We start from the raw sequence: 27443 nt of genomic DNA on the forward strand, positions 1-27443 counted from the left end.
TACATTTTTAAAATAATTGTTCTAAAGTTGTTAGGATCAATTCTTCATCTTGGGAAAGGTCTGCAGTCACAGAAGCTTAATCTCAAGTAATGCCCACCCACGCATGACAGAAGAAGCTACAGGAACTGAAGGGTGTGCTCCAGGGTGGCCCCACCAGTGGAGGCAGGGACAGAAGAGAGGACACAGTGTGCAAGATGTGGATTTGAACAAAATCACCCCAATGGCTAAGAGTGATAAAAGAACAAAGTATTTCTAAATTACCATACTGTTTAATATCTAAGTGGTGATACAAGAATCACTTAAGCATTATGACTGGACATTTAACTACTTGATATTCATCATTAAAATCATCTATTAAAGTTGGCCAAGAATAGTGTTCAGGGTCTCCTCACCAGGCCACTTCCACGCTGAATGATGCTCCCCCACCAAATATGCCTCACCCCCAGGGAACTGGGAAGTAGCCTCCCACAGCCAAAGAGACCTCGCAGGCATGTTCAGGTGAAGGCTCCTGACACAGAAGGTTATCCTGGCTGATCTGAGCAGCCCCTGGAGTCACAGGGTCCTGATCAGAGGGAGGCAGGAGGGTCAGGGTTAGAGAGAAGTGGAGATCAGAGTGGCAGGCTATGAAGGTAAAGGAAGGGCCACACAGCTCCCAATCGGGGCACCCCTAGAAGCCACAAAAAGTGAGGAAAACAGACCCTCCCCTAGGGCCTCCAGAAGGAACGGTCCCACGACATTGTGACTGTAGCAGGTGAGACTGACTGTGGACTTATCACCCAGAGCTGTGAGAGAATAAAGTTGTGTTGTTCCAAGCCTCCGAGTTTGCTTCCGTGGCCACAGAAACTCGTGCCAGCGGCATCACCCTACTGGCGAGGAGGAGCACACAGATGCAAGGGCCACTATGCCTGTCTACCTGTGCCACCCATCACCATGACCCCTCCCAGGACAGGGGTTGATGACGCCCTGCTGCCTTCCTCCAGTGACAGAAGACTGCTGGCTGTCTCTGCCAAACAACAGGTACTGCCTGTATGAAATTAATGATTTCCCAATTTTACATGCAGAATTATTTTGTAATTCACCCAAACACCAGAGTTCTAGCACTGTACGATATAACACCAAGCAACAGTCTTCTATGTGACTTACCCAAATATTTCTACTGGATTCTTACAGTCACATTCCTCTATTGATTAAAAACTGTTTCTAATTCAAGTAACTTTCTGACCACAGGTCCTGTCCCTGTGCTTTATTCACTGAAAAAGAATTGTTTCTAATTCATATAAGTAGTGTCTTAATACCTACAACCACATTTTATAAGTTCAGCCTACAGGTTAATTTTCCTTAAACTGTATCAGTTAATAGTAAAGTGAGCAGAGTGAAATTTGGAAGAAACCATAGGGCACAGTTTCCAGCTCCTGTTGACATTTTTGCCATCTGGGCTGCTCAAGTGCCAGTTCCTGGGTCCCCTTCCTCCACCCGGATACTCCAGGTGAGGAGGTCTGAGCTGCCCGCTTCAACAAAGTCTCTCCCCCACACACACCTGCCAGGTGATTTCGACAGGTAACAACACCTGGAGCGCCCTGACTTGAGATCACCTGCTATGGGCTGAATGTGTGTAGCTCCAAATTCACAGATGTTGAAATGCTACCCCCCAGTGTGAGGGTGTGTGGAGGAGAAGCTTGGGAAGTGAGGAGGTTTAGATGAAATCGTGAGGGTGGAGCCATCAGGATGAGATTCGTGTCCTGTAAAGCAGGACACCCCCACCCCCGCTCTCCATCAGGTGAAGACAGTGAGGACTCGAGAAGGCGGCTATCTGGAACCAGGGAGTGTCCTCACCAAACACCGGACCTCAGTGTGCTTTCAGGTGCTCAGCGTGCAGGGTTCTGCTGTAGCCCCAGCCAATGGACACATCATCCAAGCTGGCCTCCCCATTGCACAGAAAAAGGGAACAGCTCAGAAAGAAGCGACGGCTTCCTCACAACACAGACAATAGGACACAAGGGTCTCCCCACTATGCCCACTACCAGGATCAGTCTCTCATTACCAAATGACACTCATTCCTTTACCTACGTCATTCAGGCCAGCAGGACCCAGGACTATACTTCAGGTGCTGTGACCTTTCCCTACTCCTCTCTGAGGTACAAATCAGAAGACAGTCCTATCTGATGAGTTGCTCCACTCACAGCCAAGTGAGTGTCTACTCCGTGCCCTGCAGCATCTCACACCCAGAAGCCACACGGGACCCTGAGCAGCCCCCAGGCCCCAGGGAGGGAGAGGCAGGATAAGGCAAAGAGCCACCACCCCACGTGGTGTGCTCTGGGCCCTGCAGGGGGAGCAGGGAGAGCAGGAGTAGCAGGGGGAGGAGGAGCAGGAGGGGCAGGGAGAGCAGGAGGAGCAGGGGAAGGAGGAGGAGGAGCAACAGGAGCAGGGAGAGCAGGGGGAGGAGGGGGAGCAGGAGGAGGAGGGGAGCAGGAGGAGCAGGGAGAGCAGGGGGAGGAGGGGGAGCAGGAGGAGGAGGGGAGCAGGAGGAGCAGGGAGAGCAGGGGGAGGAGGGGGAGCAGGAGGAGGAGGGGAGCAGGAGGAGCAGGGAGAGCAGGGTGAGGAGGGGGAGCAGGAGGAGGAGGGGAGCAGGAGGAGCAGTGGGAGCAGGGAAAGCAGGAGGAGTGGGAGGAGGGGGAGGAGGGGGAGCGGGGAAAGCAGGAGGAGCAGGGGCAGAAGTCTGCCGGCCCAGAGGGGAGAGGAGCACAGCATGTAGCACTCCTGCCAACCGCATGGCTCACCCCCTTCCTCTATCCTTCCTTGCTGGGGTGCATTTTGGAAGGATGATGCCCCAGGTCACCATGATAGGCCCTGAGCTGAGCACAGGTGCCAAAAGACCGAAGCCGGGAAGAGCAGCTACAACAAGGGGGCCTGGAAACAAGGTAGGAGGGGAGGCTGAGGACCCCGGGCAGAGGGCACCCATTGCATGAAGACAAGTGGGAAGTGCAGGAACAGAAGCAGATATCAGATAAGCACTAGCAGCGGGGAGCTGTATGCGGTACTTGGTACTTGGTACTTGGCCTGAGCCAGGGCTGTTCTCAGGACTCCACGTGTGGTAACATGTGTGCCCACAAGCCACACTGCTATGACGTAGGTAGGATTACTCCCATTTTGCAGATGAGCAAACAGACACACTGAGAAGCTAAGCAATCTGTCAAGGCTGCACAGCTCCTGAGTGTCACAAGTGGATTTGAACCCCGCTCTCTCCACCTCCACACAGAGGGGTCCTTAGAGGAAGCAGAAGCAGCCCTAGGGCTGAGATAGCAGGCGCCGGCCACCTCCACAGTCCCTCTGACCGCCTGATCTCTTGCTGCAGAAGCCCTGCGGTGCCGTGCCACCCTCTCCGACCAGGACCACCAGCAGGCCCTGCCCCTCACATCCTCCCCCAAAGCTGTTGTGTCTGGGTGCTACCTCCAGCCACCACTGCCATGGCACCAAAAACCCACTGGGCACTATTCCCCCCAACTTCTTGGGGACATTTGCAGAAGATGCAGCATAGCCTCAACACCGTCACACATACCAGGATGCATGCTGACCATCCTTGCACCCTGGCCTCACCTGGTCTGACCCATTCTGGCAACCTGCCACCTGACCTCAGAGAAGCACTCCCCAGTCCCGGACATGTTTCCTGCTCTCCCCCAGACTAAACTGACCTAGGACCTGCCCTCTCCAACACACCAGGTCCCAAAAATGCCAGAGGATGAACTGGTGGGTTCTTGGCTCACCAAGGCCAGTTCCAGGCCATGAACAGCCACCAATAACCCACACCCTCACTGAGCTCTCATCCTTAAAGGGCCCTCCCCACAGGTCCCGACCTGACCCACCACTACTTGACACCTGCACACACTACCTGCCGTTCAATGGTGACACCAGGTGGGACCCTGTGTGGGACTTGGCCCAGAACAGGGCTGCCAATTGAGGAAACAGACCCTTCCTTCAAAGACCCCACAGCTCAGGGACAAGGATGCTGACTGACTACCCAGGACTCCCCAGCTGCACATCTGCATACTGTTGCTTGGTGAGTGGCTCCCAAGGAACCCAAGGGGCACAGCACACCCAGTGGGGACCCTCCAGTGGTCACGGCCCCCACCCATTGTGCTCCACAAAATGGCACTGCCAGCTCCCTCGACCAAGGTAAGGACCCCTTTCCTCTCTGGACTTCAAAGCCCTCCCCTGTGGGTAACCCCAAGGCCAACAGGAGATGAGAATAGTGCAGAAGAGCTAAGCCACCAAGAGGATTGACCAGGAGCTGCCAAGGGAAAAAGTGGGAATGGAGGGGAAGAAACATGTGGATAATTTGGTGACAAGTCTCCCTGTTCATCTGTCACTATACCACCCACAGAAGGCAGCCAGAATGGGTTCCCCAAATTTGTAGGGTATATCTGGGTTGTATGACTTACATTGCTCCCCATGTGGAAAACATGCTCTCTTCAGAGAACCCTGAAGGCAGCTAAGACTGAAGCCAGACTTTTTAGCATTTGATGGGATGTCTGGCCTTGTTTGATGTTAGAAAAAAATGGAAAAGGACTGAGAGAAATAAACTGGAAGAAAGATCAGAGGGATCCTGCAGTCACCAGAGCAAAGGGGACACTCCCCAGCCTCACTCCCATGCTCAGGGGACAGGCCACTTGCTCAAGCCCTACAAAGAAAAACACAGCAGTTTAATTACATGCCTCAAACCACAGTCATGCCAATTCTCAGGGAGTGCTTTGCAACCAGGCTGTTTCTGCAGAAGCAATGGGTTACCACAGCCCCAGTAACACAGCTCCAGTGATGGTGGGGATGGAGAGCATGGGTGGACAGATTGGAGGTAGATGGGGGATGGATGGATGGGGAATGAATGGAGGGGGGGATGGATGGATGAGGGATGGAGAGATGGATGGGGATGGATGGAGGTAGATGGACAGATGGATGGATGGACTGACTGGATTTATTAGTGGTAGTCAATGTTTGCCCAGTAAAACCTGGTTGGGGATTAGCTGGTCCAAAAATTAATGGACCCAGGACAGCTGGGTGGCTCAGCGGTTGAGCATCTGTCTTCAGCTCAGGGTGTGATCCCAGGGTCCCTGGATCAAGTCCCGCATCAGGCTCCCTGCATGGGGCCTGCTTCTCCCTGTGTCTCCATGTCTCTCAGGAATAAATAAATGGAATCTTTAAAAAAAAAAAAAAAATAAGGGACACCTGGGTGGCTCAGTGGTTGAGCACCTGCCTTTGGCTCAGGGCATGATCCCAGATTCCAGGATCCAGTCCCACACTGGGCTCCCCTCGGTGAGCTTACTTCCTCCTCTACCTGTGTCTCTGCCTCTCTTTGTGTGTTTCTCATGAATAAAATAAAATCTTTTAAAAAAAAAATTAAAAATTAAAAAAAATAAAAGAATCAACTGGATACCGCTTATCTGGAACCAGTCTCATTTGTACCATTTGTTTGACTCCCCGGGTTGTGTTTCTTTTTCTTCACCCATGATGCAAGCTCTAGGCCAGTGTGGGGCTGCCTTGGGAAGGTGGGCCTGCCCCCACATAAACATCAGCCCAGGCAGACTGTGCTCATCTGAGCCAGCCAGCCAGCCAGATGCACCAAGGGCCACGTTCCCAGCACAACCCTCCAAGATCTGCGGCACTCTGGTGCTCTCCTGAATAGGAAGCGTCTGATAAACTGCAACAACGTGTAAACAAGCTCCCAGACATCCTAGAGGGGTGAGCTGAAGCCTCAAATATACCAGGCAAGGAAAATTTCCCATGCTCTCTGTAAAAGACTTTTTGGACTTTGGGACCAAAGAAGGAAATTCTTTTAAAAGGACTCCTGGACAGGTGGTACCTCATGTGTGTAGAATTCTGCAGTCTTCCCCTGAATACCAGAGGCCTAAAATAGCTCTGTTAATATAAAGAAGCGAGCTGACGTTTGTCTGCATCTGTCTCACAAATACTAGGAGCACCTCTGTGCAAGTGCACCTCTAGGAGGAGGGAAGAATGGAGATAACAGGACCTGCCAGGGGAACCTGTCCTGGGGGAGCCTGTCCTGGGGATGCTCTCCTTTGGGATCCTATCCTGGGGAACTCATCGTGGGGAGCCTGTCCTGGGGTAGCCTGTCCTGGGGATGCTGTTCTTGGGATCCTGTCCTGAGGAACCCATCATGGGAAGCCTGTCCTGGGGAACACATTGTAGAGGAGCTTGTCCTAGGGGAGCCTGTCCAAGAGAACCCATTGTGGGGAGCCTGTCCTAAGTGAACCCATCCTGGAGAGCCTGTCCTGGGGAACACATCGTAGGGGAGCCTGTCCAAGGGGAGCCTTGCCTTCTATCCCCCCCAGTAGCTAAGACAGAGTCTAGCAGGTTGCTCTAGTCAGAGCTCTTGGACTGTGGAACTGGACCTTAGAGGACCAGTCATGCCATTCATGTGACCCTGGTCAAGTGAGGACCTTGGTCATGTGTATGGTAGAGACCCCAGAGCCACGGGCTGAGGCTGTGTCAGTTGAAATCACACATGAGAAGTAGGGCAGGGGCCAGGCCTTTGCTTCCATCCTTGCTGGCACTCCCCCACCCATCTGAGAAGCCACAGTCCCAGGAGACAACACAGGACCCCCTGCGTGGTTCCCTAAGGGCAAGGATGTGCTGGCTGCATACACCAAGTTCACAGCACTCTTCCCTTTCGAAGGCCCCTTCCTGGACCACCTACTGTCCACAGGGCCCATCACAGGCCCAGGTCCTTCTGCTCGCTCCCCTCCCTGACTCATGAGCATGAATGTGAGCCCAAGGGAGACGTGTGGCTATGCAGGCAGTCTGTGTTCACGTCTATAGGCCCACTGGAGCATAAGAAGGTATTCAGTGGGCAGCCTGGGTGGCTCAGTGGTTTAGCACCGCCTTCAGCCCAGGGCACGATCCTGGAGACCTGGGATCAAATCCCACATCAGGCTCCCTGCATGGAACCTGCTTCTCCCTCTGCCTGTTGTCTGCCTCTCTGTGTGTGTGTATCTCTCATGAATAAATATATAAAATCTTAAAAAAAAAAAAAAAGGTATTCAGTAAGCACCTGCTGAGCCACTAAACATGGCTGAAAGTCTTACCTTTCTCTAAGTATTAGAATTTTAATAATTTTTTGTTCAGAGCATCTAAAATTTCTAAAAAGAGCAAACATGATTCTTGTAATGAGAAAAAAATCAAAGTTAATTGAAGCGTGTGATGAGTTTTACACGTAATTCTTTGTTGTACAAAAATGAAGGTGGCCTTTTCTCTCCAAACTCACATCAATCCTGCCCCGCCATTGGCCCAACAAGGATGCCACAGGGAAGACAGGTGCCCTATGGGGTGCCCCGGGCTGCTGTGGGGGCACCTGTCTTCCCTGTCTTCCCCAGCTGGCTTCCAAGCAGGAGACCTTGCCTGAATCACAATAGGGCCGGGCAAGAGTAGGGTGCATGCCCGGAGCCCCAAGCCTTCATGGCAGCAGAGCAAGGGCTGCAGGTGCAGGGAGAGGGAGTGGTCACAGCATGCTGCCCACCACAGACGGCAGAGCTTGCTGGGCAGGATGAGCAGAGGGCATTGCCACCCCTGCCCATTAATCAGTGTTCTAATCAACACCAACTCAGAAAACAGTAAAAGGATGAAAGGAACCCAACGTCAAGTTTCTGACAGGGGTGCCAGGGGCTGCTCCAGCGGTCAAGCATCTGACTCTTGATCTCAGCTCAGGTCATGATCTCAGGGTCGTGAGTTCAAACCTGGGGTTGGGCTCCACACTGGGTGTGGAACCTACTCAAAGAAAAAAAAAAAAAAAAAAACCTGACAGAAAGCCACTCTGGCATGTTTCTGAGTTCCCGCAGGTGAAGCTAGGATCTGCCCCATTCCCTGTTCCCAGATCCCATCACCTCTGAACCCCCGAGCCCCTGAACCCAACCCCTCAGACAAGGGCTGGCAGCCTAACTGCCCCAGTAACCAAGCATGAGATGCAGCCTTGTACCCAACAAAGTCGCAGGCCACAGGGAAGCAGGTTGGCCATCAGGGTGTGTGGGGGTCAGACAGCCAGGGCCACGGGCTGCCCTCTGCTCCTTCAGGTGACATGGACCCTACAGACTGATCCCAAGCAGACTGACTCTGTTTATATTGACAGAAGGGAACCATCAAGAGTTTCCAGGTGAGGACAGTACTTGATTGATGAGCCTACGTTTCAAGTAACACCACACAGAAAGCCCACTGAATGAAACCCAGTCGCACAACACAGGTCCCACAACACGAGTGCAAACAGCACAGAAGGGCATAGACATGGCAATGAGGACTCTGTCCAAGGTCACCGCTCCTGCCCCAGCTGCACACTTCTGGCACATCTCCCCAGCAAAGCTCGGCTGCACCTCCTCCCCTCACCCCTCCTCTGAACTCCCGTCACCACTGTCTCACCTCCTGCCAGCACCCCACTGTCCACGAGGATGTTCCCGAAAGCCACCTCCTCATCTCACCTTCTGCTTTTCTAAGTCCTGGGTGCACGTGAGGTCAGTGAAAGCTGCTGTGGGAGGAAAGGGGTGGAAGTGGCAGACTGGGATCCTGGGAGATGAAGGGTGAGCCTCACAAACCCTCTCCTTGAAAAACCGTTCCTCCGGGGAGCTGCTTATGGCTGCCGTCCTTGTCCCTTCAGGAGCCCAAGACAGAGGAGGGCTCATCTCAAAGTCGTCCATGTAGTAAACAGCAATGTGATTCACAGGAGGCCCACAAAGTTGTCAAGAAAACTGCGTCAGTGAAAGCACTACCACCTTGAACTGGAAGCAGGAGAAGCAGCACAAGATGCAAACTCCACTGGTGGGGAGAGGCCACCCCCCTGCAAGCACGTGCTGTCTTCCATGAGAATGGAAGATGACTCAGATGGGGGTCAGAGGCCCTGAAGACAGAGTCAGGCCTGGAGACCTAACCAAGACATTTCCAACAGTGGCCAGGCCCCCACACACCCCGTCCCCCTTGCCTTGGGCAGGAGTGTCCATGGTGGCCATCCCATGTCTGTGCCAACAGTGTGCTCAGGTGTGGGAGGCGGGGCTGGGAGCTAGCCTCTCTCGCCCAGGATGGAGAGGATGCACATTCCAGGGGCTGAATCAAGGAGCCACAATGGGGACGCCTGGGTGACCAAGTGGTTGAGCATCTGCCTTTGGCTCAGGGCGTGATCCCGGAGTCCTGGGATAGAGTCTCATATTGGGCTCCCCGCAGGCAGCCTGCTTCTCCCCCTGTCTATGTCTCTGCCCCTCTGTGTCTCTCGTAAATAAATTTAAAAAAAAAATTTAAGATTTAACTTATCCATCCATGAGAGACCCAAAGAAAGAGGCAGAGACAACTCACTGGGGCCTAAAACCAGACAGTGGTAGGGCAGACTGACACCTATCAATGTTCTGATATAACTCAGTGATACCCTCCCAGTTGTCCCACCCTTGGCAGCCCTTCCCCCTGAGCCTCAGGCTGGACCTAGTGCCTCACTTCTAATAACCAGGGCAGAAGCAACAAGAAGTCACTTCCAAGATAATTTAAAAAGAGACTGGCTTTTGTCCTCGTTGTCTCCCTCACTTGCCCTGAGGGAAGTCAGCTGCCAGGCTGTGAGGTGTGCTGAGCAGCAGCCCCATGGCAACAATGTGTCTGGCCAACAGCTGGTAAGGTCATGAGGCCTGCCAGCAGACCCGTGAGATCCTCGGAGGCCACCGCCACCATGTGAGTGAGCCTGGAAGCAGACCCATCACAGTGTAGCCTGGCCGACACCCTGATCACAACCTTGGGTGACACCTGAAACAGAGGACTCAACAAAGCCTCAGATTCCTGATCCGAGAAACCAAGAGATAATAAATGTTGGTTGTTGTAAGCTGCCGTTTGTGGAACTGTTACACAGCAGTATGTGACTAATGTCCCATATAGTACAAAGTATGAAAGTTTTCGTTTGATTTGTTAGCACTGCTGCTATCAATACAGAAAAAAACGGCACTAGATTTATTTCTAGGTAGCAATGCGTGATTAACTTTCTCAAGGTGTCCCCCTAAAGGTGAGCCTCACAAACCCTCTCTCAAAGTCGTCCGATGGAGTAAACAGCAATGTGATTCACAGGAGGCCCACAAAGTTGTCAAGAAAACTGCATCAGTGGAAGCACTACCACCTTGAACTGGAAGTTCTGCAATGGGTGATTCAGGAAATCTGACTGCACACACTTGAGACAAACTGACTACAGAATGGAACAAACTGGCCAAGAACAGTGCCTGCACTGGATGGCCACTGAAAGACTGTGACCTCACAGCTAACCATGACAATCCCATCCCACTAAGGAGGGCGCAAGGCACAGGTGCACTGCCCAGGGTCACCACCGAACACAGACTCAGCTGACCAAGTCCAGTGTGAGCTCTTCAGCACCACCTGGCTGCCTCTCATTTTCTCCTAGCACGTGAGGAACAGACCTCCTGGGAGGTTTTTCTCCCACCAAAATGATGTACCTGGCTCTCAGTCTAGCTCAATTCCATGATACTTCAACTCCCAAATGTGAACACTAACCTAAGCTTAGGAGGCAAGTCAGCAGCCCCTGAGATCATTCATGTGCATGGTTGTTGAATAATTTATAAAAGGCTGAACAGAAGAGCACAAAATATACAATGTTCCGGGTCAGCATTTTGTGATTATGCAAAGGTTTTGCAGGGGCTTTTCTTAATGTCAGTTCTTGAGGTTTAACACTTCAAGTCCAAAGAAACCAAGAGATCAAGCCACAGAAGCAAGTATCAGGCTCGGTACTAACAGGGCATTTCCATCTGCCCTCCCGGTGGGCTCCGGGCTCCAGGCTCCAGACTCCAAGCACCAGGCTCCAGGCTCTGGGCTCCGGGCTCCAAACTCTCAGCTCCAGATTTTGAGCTCTGGGCTCCAGACTCCAGGCTGGGGCAGGAAAAACAAGCCCCTAACAGAGCTGCTGCGTGATCAGCATGGGAGCTGAGAACACACTCCAACAACAGTAAAGGTACTCTTGGAAACAGGAACTAGGGCAACTTTAAGTAATGAGGAAAGAAGAGAAAGAAATAAAAAGAGAGGAAACTAAGGACTGGCAACCTGAAGGTTTCATCTCTTCAAACACACTAGAAAAACATATGTACAATGACTACAGTCTGATCCTGTGAAAAGGAGATGGTATTCTGAAAGTACTGATACACAGCTGGAGAAGTAGTTATGCCATCCTTACCACTTACGGCTTGAAATGCGAGCTCTAAACTTGCCTAGCTTCCTCCCTCAGGAGAACATGACACCAGTGCATTTTCAAGGCACTGAGCCAATGGATGGCCAGACAGATGCCACTCAGAGCCCCTCGGCCTCCCCTCGTCCTCCCTGCCTTCCCAGCTACGGCCACAGCTCAGCGGCAGAGGGAGACCCTGGGCTGCAAGTGCCCAAGGCCCTCCGGACACAAGGGCCTGTGGGAACCAAGGGCCTGTGGGAACCGGCTAGGGCCCCACGGCACAGGTGTGTCCCTCCAGTTCCCGGAGTCCCACCTACAGTCCGAGCCTGGCTCCAGGGTGCCTCTAACCCAGCACTTGCCCTCCTCCTAGCACGTGAGGGACAAGGTGGAGATCTGGCACGAAACTATCATTTAAATTACAAAGGTCCATTTTACTGGTTCAAAAAATATTAATGTATCTTTCTGAGTGAATCTAATCTTCTGGGATATAAAGTTCACACCAAACAAAATCTGTAGGCTAACCAACTAGGAGAAGGAAATGTCCTACGCTCTCTCATCTCAAAGAGATAAACATGCAAGACCTCTGATGATTAGAAAAATGCATTCTTTAATACTGGCTGGGCTCACACAATGCACAGTGAATGGGACAGAGCGCCTGCAGCCCCGGGCCACACAGACACCTGTGCTGTGACCCCGGGTCCACACCGTCCACACCCACAACCAGCATCCCCCACATGCACTTGGGCGGGTCACCGGCCTGACCCACAGGCTCTCCCCCCTCATTTTGCAGGACTCTCTGTAGTGCTGGACTGAACAAAGCTACTGAGGTAGGTGCATTCTAATGTAACTTCTTTTATTTACATCACATTAAGAACATTTTCTACACCAGAAGGAATTTAGGGAAGCTCTCTATTAAGGAAAGAAGCTCTGGAGAAGGAAGGCAGCCAGAGGGCCAGGTGGGAGCTGGCAGAGGGGATCACAGCAAAGGGCAAGGCAGGGAGGGGAGAGGCTGGTGGGTGGCCCACCGGCACCCCGCAACAGCTGGCTGTCACCCCTACTCCTGTGCAGCCTCCCTGGGCAGCGCTGAGCCCCGCTCCCGCTACCACAGAGCCTCCTGCTCTCCCTGACGCCACCTTTCCCACCTACACCTGCCCTCACCTTCCCTCAGGCTCGACTCCAACCCAGGCCTGTAACACTCCCCCACTTCTCTCGGGATCCAGCCTTAGCCTCCAGCCTGCCTGTTGAGGCCCGCCCCAGCCTCCACGTCCACCTCAGACAGGCCTGTCCTCGCTGCCCACGATTTCCCTGTGTCTCATTCATCCATTTGCTCGTTCACTCACTCAATGGCTGTTGAGTGGCTTCTACAGCAGCATCAAGTAGACAACTGTGAACAGTGACCAGGGGTGGCCCCGGCCTCTAGTGCTAGCCAACCCCGGGGGGACAGCACAGCTCATCAAGCCAAGACCACCAGTCACGGAAGGTCTGGGGGACACACGGGGTGGGGGCACCCAGCCTTGACCCCCTTGGGGAATCACTCTTCCCCTAGCGTGCCCTCTGCCCATCCCTCCATGGCTCCTTGGTTCAGTTCCGACCCCACTAGCTCCTCCAATCCCCACCTCCCCCACAGCTATCTGCAGACCAGTGGGCCTCACACTCTAGCCACACTGCTGTCTGCCCAGGCACCATACCACCTTCCAGGCCTTTCTGAGGGGCTCAGACAAGGGCCCACAGCCATGGCTCACTCCCACCGGGCCGCCACCACCAGGACCGAGTCCAGGGGACTCAGAGGGCAGGTGCCCACCCCCTCCAGCTACCAGCTCCTGGCTTGCTCTGTAGCTGATGGAACTGTGGGGTTATTTTTGATTCCAGTAACCAATTCTAGCTCAATTATCTGGAAGGACTGGAGATTAAACCATCTCAATTTTCCCTCCTGTTATTATCCGACTTTCCCTTCCTCCTTCTACTTGATTCTGTCTGTGGCTGTCACCTGGGCATCACGGGGCTATAGAGCTGTCAGGTCTGGCATGTAAACAGGACACCCAGTTAAATTTGAATTTCAGGGGATCCCTGGGTGGCTCAGTGGTTTGGAGCCTGCCTTCGGCCCAGGGCGTGATCCTGGAGTCCCGGGATCGAGTCCCACATCGGGCTTCCTGCATGGAGCCTGCTTCTCCCTCTGCCTGTGTCTCTGCCTCTCTCTGTGTGTCTCTCATGAATAAATAAATAAAATCTTAAATAAATAAATAAATTTTATTTGAATTTCAGATAATAGATGGCTGACTTTTAGTCTAAATGTGTCCCAAATACTGAGCAGCCTGTGTTGTCTGAGCAGCCTTCTGTTGTCTAACAGAAGGGACAGAGGAGGCCGTGGCCCTCACAGTCCCTGACTCAGTTTCCCTCAGCTCTCCTTGCTGGATCCTGGCTGGCTCCCATTACCTCCCCCCCCCCCCGGAATGTCACCTCCACCTCCCTCCCAGGTCCCCCAGCCCCACACAGCAGCTCCCCTGGGCCAAGTGGGCAGTGGCTGCCCACAGACAGGGGACAGGCTGAGCCCTGTGTCTATCCCCCTGCCTGACTCCCCACACCTCACTCAATCCCCAGCCCCAGCCTGCCTCCTGCCTCACCCCCAAATGCCTAGAAAGACACAATTTTCCTTGGCAACAAATGGCCTTATGTCAGGCCTCCCACGCGACATTCTCCTACCCACGTACAAATTTGGTCATTGCCTACAGGATTCAAGAGGGACAGGCAGAGGAGTGTTACACTGCCCTTTGTCTGGCTCTCTCATTAAGGCTGAAAGGAATCTTTCTGCTCTGCATGTCTTTCTCAGTTACTCCCAGGAAGATAAGAGAGTGTGCAAACACACCAAGTCCCTGTGCCCACTTCAGTGCAGACAGTATGAAGGAGAAGCTACAAGCCTCAACCCTGCCCACGGGGAAACTGAGGGCAGACACCATTTGGAAGCAACAGAGGAGGGGTGGCCAGAGGTCATATGAGCAAGAGGCCCCAACCCCTGGTAGCCCCACATGGCTCCTCATCTCCCGGGTCCAGGCAGGATGTCATGAGCTGAATGGTGCCCCCAAAGACATCAGGCCCTAATCTGCAGGCCCTGGAAATGTGGCCTCCTTTGGAAACAGGGTCTTTGCAGATGGGCTTAAGTGAAGGATTCTGGGACAGAAGATGGTCCTGGATGGTCCTGGATGGTCTGAATGGGCCCCAGATGCCATCCCAAGTGTCCTTATGAGAGGGAGGTAGAGGGCAAATCCAATGGAGGCAGGGGACAGGTCACGTGAAGATGGAGGCAGAGACAGGGCGGTGTAGCCATGGCCCATAACTGCCAGTAGTCCCAGCAGCTGGAAGAGGGAGGAAGGATCCTTCCCTAGAGCCTAGGAGGGAGTGCAGCCCTGCCCACACTTTAATTTGGACTTCTGGCCTTCAGAACTGTAAGAGAATAAATTTCTGCTATTTTAAGTCCCCCCATCTATGGTGCTTTGTGACAAGGGCCACAGGAAATGAACACAGGGCTGGGCCCAGGGCCCTCCTCTTCCTGGGGCCCAACCACCCCAACTTCATAGTGAGGAAGCCAACTGGCCGTTAAATTCTCAACTCCACAGAACCATCCTTCTGGCTGGACTCCAGGCAACTAGGGATACGGGGCTCTGGTGAGCGGGATGGTCTGGGCATGTCACTCTGCCCAAGTACCACCTGGGGAAAATGTGTCCTAGGCTTGGCTCCTCTGGACTACATGTAGGAGGAGCCACAGAGCTCACAGCCTGCCACAAGCTAGCTGCTTGATAGAGATATGCTCTGCAGGGGAGCCTGGGGGGCTCAGTAGGTTAAATGCCTGCCTTCGGCTCAGGTTATGATCTCATGGTCCTGGGGTCCAGGCCTGCATCAGGCTCCCTGCGAGCAAGGAGAAGCAGCTTCTCCCTCTCCCTCTGCCCTTTCTCTCTTGTGTACTTTCTCTCTCTAATAGATAAAGTCTTTTTTAAAAAAGAAAAAAGAAAAAGGGACACCTGAGTGGCTCAGTGGTTGAGCATCTGCCTTCGGCTCAGGGCATGATCCTGGAGTCCCGGGATTGGGTCCCACATTGGACTCCCTGCTGGGAGCCTGCCTCTTCCTCTGCCTATGTCTCTGCCCCCCTCTCTCTCTGTGTGTGTCTCTCATGAATAAAAAAAAAAAAAATGATGTGCTCTGCAAAGATCTGAGCTACCTACCTGGATACCTCCCAGGGCACATATACTCATATAAATGACACTACAAACCTAGATGTGACATCACTAGCAACATCGCTACTGGTCACAAAGTCCTATGTGTAAGACACAGTTCCACCATGTCACACACACCACCCTAATTAATGCTCACAGCAGCCTTATTCTTAACCTTACCTGACACACACTGTACCCAAAAAAGCCCAAAGTCTAACCAGACAGTGGGGCTGGAGTGAAGAACATGGTCTGTATCTCTCCTCCTGGCTCTCAGATGGAGCCCCAAGCCTAGCAAATTCATGCCAGCCTCAGGGGTTGTCAGCCTCTGAGAGGTCAGAGAAGAACCACCCCTGATGCTTATCCCTAAGTGGCTCACATCACAGGAACACAATGAACAATAGACAGGCTCTACTGCCACCGTATTCATCAAACTCCTTTACTGATCTAAAAAAACTATCAGGTAAACACCTAGAAGGGCTTTATAATATCCAGTGTTTATGCTAAAGAAAACTTTTTTTTTAGACTAGAGGGGTTCCCTCCTGATTACCTTGATTCTCCAGATGAGAAACAAGTAAGCCCCAAAGATCAAGGCCTGGCTATTAATCAAAGTGTGAAGAGGTCTATCAGTGAAGTAAAAATACTCACGTGTTATCCTATGCTGCTAAATCCAGTTCCAACCGGGTACAAGACACAAAAACCAACTATGTGAAGGTTTTGGAGAACTATGAAACGCAGGCAGAAGGACGCCTGGGTGGCTCAGCGGTTTAGTGCCTGCCTTCGGCCCAGGGCATGATCCTGGAGTCCCAGAATCAAGTCCCACATTGGGCTCCCTGTATGGAGCCTGTTTCTCCCTCTGCCTATGTCTCTGCCTCTCTCTGTGTCTCCGTGAATAAATAAAATCTTAAAAAAAGAAAAAAAAAAAAAAAGCAGGCAGAAACTAGAGGAGAATATCCCCTAGAAGAACAGAGTCGCCCTGGGTAAGACATGGGTTCGTACAAATGGCTTGGAACTCCGGCAGAAAGCCACAAGCCTCCTACCTTTGAGTCAGAGAATGGAGGTTGGGTACAGCTGGAAAGTGAGGGAGACATCTCAGTATCTCAGAAAGGAGGTAGCTTGGAAGAGAGAAAGCCCTGAGATGTGTTTGTAAACTGCCCAGGCCCTCAGCCAGCCCCTGAGCTAGACATCCCCTAAGTGCCTCCAAGCAACAGAAGGAGCAGCCCAGGTGCTCCAAGCGGAGATTACAGCAGAGATCTCAGTTTAAGTCCAGACAAATTAACTTCCAGAAAAAAAATCATAATTCTCCAGAAAAGAGAATCACCACAGTGGACCGTCCACAATGTCCAGCACATGATTATTACTAAATGTTCAAAGAAACAGGAAGATGTGCCCCACAGTCAAGAGAAAAAGGGATCAACAGAAATTGATCCTGAGATAGCCCAGGGCATGAAATTAGCAGATAAGAACTTAAGGCAGCTAATATGATGTATTCAGAATTTTATGGAAAATATGATCATAATAAACAGATGGCACATCTCAGGAAAGAAACAGAAACTATAAGAAAGAAGCAAGGCCCCTGGCTGGCTCAGGCAGTACAGCACATGACTTGATCTCAGGGTTGTGAGTTCAGGCCCCACACTGGGTGTCAAGCTTACTTGAAAACATTAAAAAAAAATTTTTTTTTAAAGAAGCAAGAGGAAATTCTAGAAATAAAAACTACAGTAACTGAAATTCGAAAACTCACCAGACAACTGGAAGCAGAAGAAAGGGTGTACTAACTTGAAGACAGACGAATAGAAATTATCCAATATGAAAATAGACAAAAATGGTTTTTAAAATGGACAGAGCCTAAATGCCCTGTGGGACAGTATCAAATGTCAACCATGAATGTAATAGGAATACCGGAAGGAGAGAACAAACGAAGGAGAAAAATATCTGAGGATATAGCAAATTTTCCCCAAACCTGGTGAAAAATTACAAATTTATATAATCCAAGAATTCAACAAAGCCCTCCTACACATATCACAGTCAGAAATGCTCAGAGACAAACACAAGAGCTGTAAAGCAGCATCACCACCTGACACACAGGGACACCGCAGCTAGGACAGAGTCTCATACAAACAACAGCAGCCAGAAGACACTGGGATAACGTAGTCAGAGTGCTGGAAAGACACTGGCAACCTGGAATTCTACATCAGCAAAAAGATCCTTTAAAACTGAAGTAAAATGAAGACATTACAGATCAATGAGAACTGGGAGAATTTAGCAAGAAATGCTAAAGGAAGTGTTTCTGGCTGAAGAGGAATGATACCAGATGGAAACTCAAATCTGCAAGAAGGAATGAAGCACATCAGAAATGGTGAGTATATAGGTAAATATTTCAAAATATTGGTTTTTCACTCTTAATTTCTTTAAAATACATAACTTTTATTTTTTTTTTTAATTTTTATTTATTTATGATAGTCACAGAGAGAGAGAGGCAGAGACACAGGCAGAGGGAGAAGCAGGCTCCATGCACCGGGAGCCCGATGTGGGATTCGATCCCGAGTCGCCAGGATCGTGCCCTGGGCCAAAGGCAGGCGCGAAACCACTGCACCACCCAGGGATCCCAAAATACATAACTTTTAAACACAAAAACAACCCTGGGTTGTGTGGTTTATAATATATATAAATGTAATGCCAATGACAACAAGAGCTCAAAGGGGGAGTCAATGGACTTACTATTACAAAATCATTACATTTTATGTCAAGTGTTACCAAACTAACTTAAACAGAATGCAGTTGGTTAAGATACAGGGGTCCCACTTGCATCTCTTCACAGCCAGCCCAGCTCTAGAAGCACCCTTTCACCCAGCACTACTTTAAGGCTCTTTTATCATCTCACATCATCACAAGAGGAAGGGTGAGGGCAGTACATTTTGAGAGAGAGACCACATTCACACAACTTTTATTACTGCGTCCTTACACGCATTCTAGCTTATTATTAGTTATTCTTGTTACTCTCTAATTTGTAAATTAAACTTTATCTCAGGTATGTAAGTATATGAAAAGCCACAGTCTAGATGGGATGCAGTACTATCTGTGGTTTAAGGCATCCACTGGGAGTCTTGGAACATATCCATATCCCCTCCAGATAAGGGGGACTACTGTACATATTTTGGACCACTAAAGATAAGGCAAAGAGATACAGCTAAAAAAACCAATAGAGGAATTAAGAAGGAAAACTAAAAAATACATGTGTATGTATAGTACATACATGTATATATCACATACATAACTGTACACACATACATGTATGTGCGTACACATATACATATATTCAATTAATCCAAAACAAGACAGAAAAGGGAAAACTCAAGAACAGCAAAAAACAAAAGTAGAATAGAGGGGTGCCTGGGTGGCTCAGTCAGTTAAGCATCCGACTCTTAATTTCAGTTCAGGTCGTGACCTCAGGTCGTGGGATAGAGCCCTGCACTGGGCTCCACACTCAGCACAGAGTCTGTCTGAGAGTCTCCCTCTTCCTTTCCCGCTGCCCCTCCCCCTCTGCACACACTCTCTCTCAAATAAATATCTTTTTAAAAAAAGGTAGAAGAGAAAACCCAGTGGTAGACATCAATCTGCTATGTTGGTACTCCAGCAAAATAGAAAGGAAGAGCTAGAAAACAGGAGTGAGTGTGGCCGAGGCAGGGCCCCCTGGCCGATGGGACAGGTTGTGGACAGCTGCTAAGCCCAACCATAGGCACTAGGGGCTCACTGTGTCCTGTTTGCTCTGTGTCTATTCAAGTCTGTTCCGTAAGGAACACTATTTTAGAGTATTCCAAATAGAGGCACTTGGGGGCTCAGTCGGTGATGTGTCTGCCTTCGGCTCAGATCATGATCTCCAGGTCTTGGGATCGAGTCTTGCATCAGACTCCTCACTCAGGGGGGAGGAGTCTCCCTCTCCCTCTGTCCCCCACCAAACCCTGTTCATGTTCCCTCTCTCTCTCTCTCTCTCTCTCAAAATAAATTTTAAAATCTTAAAGAACAGTATTCCAAATATTATTTATGCCCCCCCAAGCTACTTTGGAAAAATTTGTGTTTATTATTTATTAGTTAATTTTAAAAAGTCTTCAATTTGGGGGATACTTAAAAACTAAAAACTGTAGCGACACCTAGGTGGCTCAGTGGTTGAGCACCTGCTTTTGGCTCAGGGCTGATCCCAGGGTCCTGTGATTGAGTCCCGTATCAGGCTACCCACAGGGAGACTGCTTCTCCCTCTGCCTATGTCTCTGCCTCTCTCTGTGTCTCTCCTAAATAAATAAAACCTTTAAAAAAATAAAAAATGTAAATGGACAAAATGTTCACATTCACAAGCAGAAACTATCAGACTGGATAAATGAGCAGGACCCAACTATATGCTTTGTAAGAAGCTGATTTTGAATATAAGAACACAAACAGATTCAGTATAAAAGAACAGAAGAGCTATGCCATGGAAACAATAAATGTGAGAAAGCTGGAAGGGCTATCTGAATATCAGACTTCAAAGGCACCTGGGTGGCTCAGTCGGTTAAGCCACTCAGGCTTGATTTCAGCTCAGGTCATGATCTCAGGGTCCTGGGAACTGCTTGAGATTCTCTCTCACTCTGCCCCTCCCCCTTCTCTAAAAAAATATATAAGACTTCAAGACCAAAGCCCCATTCATCAGTAGAATCACCATCACAAATATGCACAAACTTAATAACAGATTCGAACACATGAACCAAACCTGAAAGAACTAAAGGTAGAGATCGACAAATCCAGTCACTGTTGGAGATTTTAAAAACTCCTCTCAGCAACTGTTAGAACAACCCAAATCTCTACCACCCAAACATGAGAAATAATACAAGTGATATGAATACTACCAAGTGTTTCTTCTACATGACAGGCATAATTTTAGGTGTTTGAAAGCAGCCATGAATAATACTAGGGAAAAAAAATCCTGGTCTCCTGGAGGATATAATCTCATGAAAAATACATGGGGGTGGAAAATAAGGGAACAGAGTAACAACACAAAGTATGTTATTACCTTCTAAAAAAAATAAGATCTTGCATCTCTAAATGAAGAATGAGATATTTTTTAAAAAGAAAAGGGAGGGCAGCCCGGGTGGCTCAGCGGTTTAGCGCCACCTTCAGCCCAGGGCCTGATCCTGGTAGACCCAGGATCAAGTCCCATGTCGGGCTCCCTGCATGGAGCTTGCTTCTCCCTCTGTCTGTGTCTCTGCCTCTCTCTCTGTGTGTCTCCCATGAATAAATAAATCTTTAAAAAATAAAATAAATAAAATAAAAATAAAAGGGAAATTGATACCTAGGTGGTACAGTCAGCTAAGCATCCAGCTCAGGTTGAGACCTCAGAGCCATGAGATTGAGCCCCACATCGGGCTTCCTGCTCAGCACAGAGTCTGCTTAAGACTCTCTCTCCCTCTCCCTCTGCCCCTCCTTCCCACACACACACACTCTCTTTCTCTCTCTCAAATAAATCTTTTTTTTAAAAAAGGAAAATAAAAAAAGAACTCTTGAGAAATGAAAAGGATAACGGAAATGAAACAATTAAAGGAAGAGCTGGAAGACAATGCAAAGCAATCTCCCAAGAGCTGAGCAAACATCTCTGAGATCAACAAGAGATCAGGGGATTAGCAGGTCAGCCAGGAGGCCCAAACTCCAAATAACAGGAGTTCCAGAAAGAAACTACAAGACTTAAGGCAAGAAATTCTCTCAGGAGTAATACAAAACATCAGTCCTCAGGCTGAAGGGTCCCAGCATGTGCCCAGCACAACGATGAGCGCAAGCACCATCACGGGCTACTTGAGAGCATAGGGCAGCAAAGGAAGCTCCTATGAGCTTCCTGGGGCCAGATCACTGACAGAGAGCTGAAATCACAATGGCACCCATACTGGAAACCGAAGACAGTGAAGCAACATCTTCAAAATTCTGAGACAATACTTTTCAGTATTTCAGTATTCTATACCCAGCTAAACTAAAAGTTACCAAGGAGTAAAGATAGCTTCAAAATCAAAGACAGAAGTAATATCTACATTGGGACGCCCAGGAGGCTGTGACTTGAGCGTCTAACCCTTGGTTTTGGCTCAGGTCGTGGTCTAGGGGTCAAGGGTTCAAGCCCCATGTCAGGCTCCATGCTCAGTGGGGGGTCTGCTTAAGATTCTCTCTCCATCCTTACCTCCCCACCTCAATAAATAAAATCTTTTTAGAAAAGTAATACCTAAGGCACACTGGGTGGCTCAGCAGTTTAGTGCTGTTTTCAGCCCAGGGCCTGATCCTGGAGCCCTAGGATCAAGTCCCACGTTGGGCTCCCTGCATAGAGCCTGCTTCTCCCTCTACCTGTGTCTCTACCCCTCTCTCTGTCTCTCATGAATAAATAAAATCTTTTTAAAAAAAATAAGTAACATCTACGTACTGCTTCTTAATCATCCAGAGTACGTCCTTCAACAAAACAAGGAGCGAACCCAGGTAGAGAGAGGGGGTCCAGAGTGCAGCGACCAATACAGAGGGAGAGCAGCAGAGGGAAGCTGTGCAGCAGCTGGGTGTGGGGCTCCCCTAGATCAGCAGAGTCTGGGGCAGGATGGAGGACTCCAGGAGAAAAGTCCCCCAACGACAAGCACCGCCAAAACAGGGACGTGGTGGGACGCATGCTGAGTGTAAGACAGAGAGCCTTTTCATAGGTGGGTGACAGGGCTGAGAGGGAAAGCACTATGCATGAGTGTCCTGAGTAAGAGACCAAACCTGGAGTCAGAATGGTAAGCAGTGACCACAGGTGCCACCAAAACCTAGGATTACAGTGGGAAGTGGAGGGGAAAGGGGCAGGGCAGCTTCTGTACCTCTGACAGAAACCAAAAGAGAATGTCTACAACATATACATGAGAACAGCAGCCTGAGCAGCAGTGAGCACCAGGGAGCACAGAAAGCTCAGGACGAGTGCCTCTGGGGGATGCCAAGAAGCAGGCAGGACAAGATCTGCTGCTTGATTTTTTCATCAGTGGGCTTGGCTCTCCACCCAGGGTTCTAGAAGGCAGACCATGGCCACAGTTAAGGGACAACAAGATGTAGGAGAAAATAAGTAGCATGGTGTGTGTATGTGTATGTCCATGTCTGTCGATGGTTGTGTGTGTCTGTGGGTGTCTGTGTGTAGGTGGCATGTCTGTGTGTCTGTTTGTCTGGGGGAGGCTGTGTATGTGTCTGTGCCTGTGAGTGTGTGTGTCTGTGGGGGGTGGTGACTGTGTGCTTGTCCATCTATAAATGACTGTGCGAATAAGAGAAAAGATGGGGAAGGACAAACATCAGGGATCACCATGACTGCAAGGTTGGGGACAGCAAAGCCTCTGAATGGAAGAGGGAAGACAACCAGAAAGGACAAACTGCACTGGGAATGCTCTAATGCAACAGCTGTCTGCCTGGAGCACATGTACCCATGAACCGGGTGAACCTCAGAAAGGGGGGACCAACAATCATGGGTAAAGTTCGTCTACAGTAAAACTGTGCATGTATGCGTATAAAGTACACTTCTAAAGAGAGACTACAATTTTTATCAGATGGTCAAGGGAGCTGGGGACCACCAACCCCCAAAAAGTAAAAAGTCATTTACCAGCCTCGGACCCCAAGCAAGGCTTATCTTCTCTCTCGGGCCATGGAGGAAGGGAAAGGATGTGGCTGCTCCTCCACACAGGGAGGGAAGAAGCAGGCCTCCCAAAAATGGAGTCAGGAGCATGGTGGAGGGCTAGAGAGTGGGCTCCTAAGGCTCAGGTCCTAGTTCCCTGGACCATGGATGTCACTCGAGATAGGTAACAGGGACTTGGGAGTTGTGACTATGTTCAGGACCCCGTGATGGGAGAAAGCCCCCTCCCCCCCCATCTGAGTGCAATCCCAGGTGTCCTTGCAGGAAGGAGGCAGAGGGAGCAAGAGAGCTAGGCCACGGTGGGTGGGAGCCCTGGGAAGCTGGAAGGGCTGGGGGTGGGCTCCCTCCTGCTGAGGTACCACCTGGGTGTCAGCCCAGGGACACCCCCACTGCCTTCTGGCCTCCAGAACAGCAAGGGAATTCATTTCCATGGCTTCAGCCACTAAGTTTGCAGTCACTTGTTGCAGCAGCCACAAGAAAGTCTTTCAAGCGCTAATTAGGAAGTCTAATGTTTCCAGGAATTCCACCCAAGTCCAGGAAGGTGCAAGGTGTAAAAGGTATGAGGCAGGCCCTTGCTGCACCCACCTGCCCACAGCCTGTGAAGCCCTGACACACTGCCTGCCCTGCACCCTGTTTTGCTTGGCTTTAGGCACAGGCACAGAGGGCGACAGAAGACAGTAGCAGCAGAGCCAACTCGGCCACCTGGAGGGATCTCCCATGGAAGCCAGCCGGCACTTCCATCCCCCGCGACCTCCCACAGCCTTGACCCCCCCCAACCTTGAAACCCACTCCCTCACAGCCTCACCCTAACCCAGAGCCCAGCCCAAGCCCCCTGTGCCCCCTCCGCCCCTCTCTGCCTGGCCACATCCCCCTCAGCCGACCCCATTCTGGAAAGAGGGGACAAGGCCTGTCCTTGACCCCAGGGCCACCAGCCCACAGCCACCTCCTCACTGCCACGCAGGCCTGGTCAGTGCCTCCACCCCGCCCCACGACAGGGCCACTGCAGTCGCTCCACACATCCAGCCCCAGTCCATGGCCTTCCCTCCAGCCACCGTGGCCTCCCCTGCTCCACCCGTCCCAGCGGTCCGGAGGGTGTCCCTTGTCGCCAGTCAGCCAAAGAGTGGGCCACCCGCCTGAGGAGCGTCCCTCCAGCCCAGGGCCTGTGCAGGCCCTCGAGCCATGGTCTCTGGTCCTCAAACCTACTGGGTGAGGTGGCATTTTTATGAAATTGCTCACGATGACAATTATGTCTCTAAAGTAATACCGTGGCCACATTCTCCTACTCCTCGCTGTCCCCGGCTGCATGTTCTAGACTCCAGGACCCCTCCCCACCATGCCTCGTCTGGCTGCACCCCTCCTCTCCGGACCATGCCCTCCTGCGGGGACCCCCTCCCACCACACACTTCAATCACAGACTCATGGACACATCCCTCAGAGCGCCCAGCGGCCCCCTGGCAGGCATCATTGCCAAGCCACTCCACAACGAACCACCGAGGCACGGAGCAGGTAGGGCACATGCCAGGTGAGCGGCCGGGCAGGTGCCAGGCAGGCGAGGCACACAAGGGACCTCTGTCTATACCGCATAACACCGGGGCTGCTCTCCGCCTACACCCCCACAATTCTGGAGCACTCTGTCCACACTCCACAACTCTGGGCTGCTGCTGGCTACACCCACACCCAACAATTCTGGGGCTCATCTACACCCCACAACTCTGGGACCCTGTCTGAACCTCACAACTCTGGGCCACCCTGTCTATACCCCACAACTCTGAGCCACTGTCTACACAAGATGACTCTGGGCTACTCTGTCTACGCCCCACAGCTCTGAGACTCAGTCTATACCCCACAGTTCTGGGCCGCCCTGTCTACACCCCACAACTCTGGGCTGCCCGGTCTATACCCCATGACTCTGGGGCTCTATCTGCACCTCCCAACTCTGGGCTGCTGTCTGCACCCCACAACTCTGGGCCGCCCTGTCTACACCCCACAACTCTGGGCCGCGTCTACACCCCACAACTCTGGGCCGCCCCGTCTACACCCCACAACTCTGGGCCGCCCCGTCTACACCCCACAACTCTGGGCCGCCCTGTCTACACCCCACAACTCTGGGCTGCTGTCTGCACCCCACAACTCTGGGCCGCCCTGTCTACACCCCACAACTCTGGGCCGCGTCTACACCCCACAACTCTGGGCCGCCCCGTCTACACCCCACAACTCTGGGCCGCCCTGTCTACACCCCACAACTCTGGGCCGCCCCGTCTACACCCCACAACTCTGGGCCGCCCGGTCCGCACCCCACAACTCTGGGCCGCCCGGTCCGCACCCCACAACTCAGGCCCCCCGGGGGGCAGCACAGGCTGGGCCGGAGCCGCACCGCGCGGCGCCGACGTTGCCGCAGCTAATCGCGGGAGCTGGGGGTCTCTGGAGACAGCTCTGCGCAAACAATGCGGCCGCCTGCCGGGGGCCGCCAGGAAACTCAAGACCCCGAGCCGACTCGGGCCCCGGGCGCCCCGGCTCCAACCCGGGTCCCGGGGGCGCGGCGGGCACCTAGGCCCCGGCTGCCGGCCCCTCCGCCCCCAACCCCGACCCGGGCCCTCGGGTCCCGCCGAGGAGCGGCCGGCCCCGCGGCGACCCCACAGCCCAGGCTCCCACGCCGCGGCCCCGCCGAGGGCCCGGGAACAAAAGGAGAGCGGCCGGCGGCCGGGCGGGCGGCCCGGGGGCGCGGGGGCCCACACCGGCCCGGCGCCCGCAGGACGCCCCCAGGCCCTCGCCGCGCTGGGCGGGGCCGGCGGCTGGGCCGCGGAGGGCGAGCGCGCGCCCACAGAAGAAAGAAACGGAGGCGGGGCGGCCCCGCGCCCGGCCCGCAACCTACCGGCCGCTCGCTCCGCCGGCCTCGCCCGGCTCAGCCCGCGCGCGCAACGGTCGCTCAGCCGCCGCCGCCGCCGCCGCCGCCGCCGCCGCCCGGGAGGGGGCGGGGCCAGGGGCGGGGGCCTCCGTGGGCGGGGCCTCGGGAGGGGCGGGGCCTCCGTGGGCGGGGCCTCGGGAGGGCGGGGCCTCTGGGCGTGGGCGGGGCTCGGGATCCCGCCGAAGTGCTCGGCCTGTGGGCGGGGCCTCAGGGCGGGGCCGAGCCTCCGGGGGCGGGGCCTACAAGGCCGAGGCCCGGGGCTGCCAGGGAAGAGGGCCGAAAGGGATGCAGGGCGGGCCCTTGTCCCGGGGCCAGCGAGGCGGACGTGAAGGGGCGGGGCCTCCCCGACCGGCGACCGGACTTCCGCTGCCCGAGCGGGGGAGGTGGTGCGCGGCAGCCGCGGAGTCCTTGCAGATCGCCGCCTCCGGTCCCCTCCTTTCTCCCAGCCCTGATGCTCTCCCGTCCTGGGGCTCCTCCTGCGCCCCCGCCCCGGTCCCTCCCGACACTCCCGCCCCTGGGGCTTCTCCCGGTCCCGGGTCCCCCCACCTCGGGTCCCCTCCGGTCTCCCCGACCCAGATTCCCCTCCAGCCCCGGTCCCATGAAAAGTGAGCTGACACTTCCTCCGCCCCGCGCAAGCCGCCTAGCATCAGGGATCCCACACCCTCTGAAGACCCTGGTGTGCATCTAGACCGCCTCCCACCCGGAAATCACTTTATTTTTAAGAGAGGAGAGCAATGAGAAGTGTGCTGTCCCCCGCAGAGGACCGTCATCCCCTAGTCCTCCCAACAGGTGCAAGAGCCAGGCAGGCATCACCCTGCTCCCTGTAGGTCCCCTCCCCTCCTGCCCAGGCAGGACAGAGAACCCTCCAGGGTTAGCTCTCTCCCTGCCTCCCATTGTCTTCCTCCTCAGCAATCACTATTTCCTTGGAAATTACTTTCCCTGTAGTCACAGTGACCAGCTAGAGTACTTTGGGGCAACAGTCCCATGGGCATTTGCTATGTGATATAAGTGTGGAAAAAAATCAAGTGCAGGCCTCCTGACTAGTTGGGCCCTGTCTTGTAGTAGGTACATGGCCAGCTCCCAGACCTGGCTGGAGCCACTTGCACTGCCTGTTAACTCCTCATGACAAATTCACCAGCATCACGCTACCACCTACCCCTGCAAGGGAAAACCAGAAAACTCAGATGTTCTCTATTCCCTCCAGTGATCCCAGGATGATAGCAAGGGTGATTCTTCTACGTCTAACCCCTGATGCTGGGGTGTCAGGAGGTGGGCCCCTTGGGAGGTGATGAGGTCATAAGGGTAGAGCCTCCACGAGTGACATTAGTGCCTTCTAAAAGAGACCCCAGGGACATCTGGGTGGCTCAGCTATTAAGCGTCTGCCTTTGGCTCAGGGCATGATCCTGGAGTCTTGGGATCGAGTCCCACATGGAGCTCCCTGTGTGGGGCCTGCTTCTCTCTCTGCCTGTGTCTCTGCCTCTCTCTGCGTGTCTCTCATGA

General features: G+C 52.6%; 1 protein-coding gene across 5 annotated transcripts in view; it reads right to left on the bottom strand.

Annotated features, from left to right (window-relative positions):
* Positions 1–26011, bottom strand: part of RGS12 (regulator of G protein signaling 12) — a 119617-nt gene extending 93606 nt beyond the window's left edge. For 3 of the 5 annotated variants that reach the window (XM_072737632.1, XM_072737631.1, XM_072737633.1), the window contains exon 1: positions 25911–25997. The gene's annotated coding sequence lies outside the window, so the exon portion shown is untranslated. Of the gene's footprint in view, positions 1–25910 lie in introns of all 5 variants that reach the window. The other 2 variants (XR_011997143.1, XR_011997142.1) reach the window with 1 other exon arrangement.
* Positions 26012–27443: the final 1432 nt, after the last annotated feature.

Source organism: Vulpes vulpes, chromosome 14 (genome assembly GCF_048418805.1).
Source record: "Vulpes vulpes isolate BD-2025 chromosome 14, VulVul3, whole genome shotgun sequence".
Taxonomy (NCBI): domain Eukaryota; kingdom Metazoa; phylum Chordata; class Mammalia; order Carnivora; family Canidae; genus Vulpes; species Vulpes vulpes.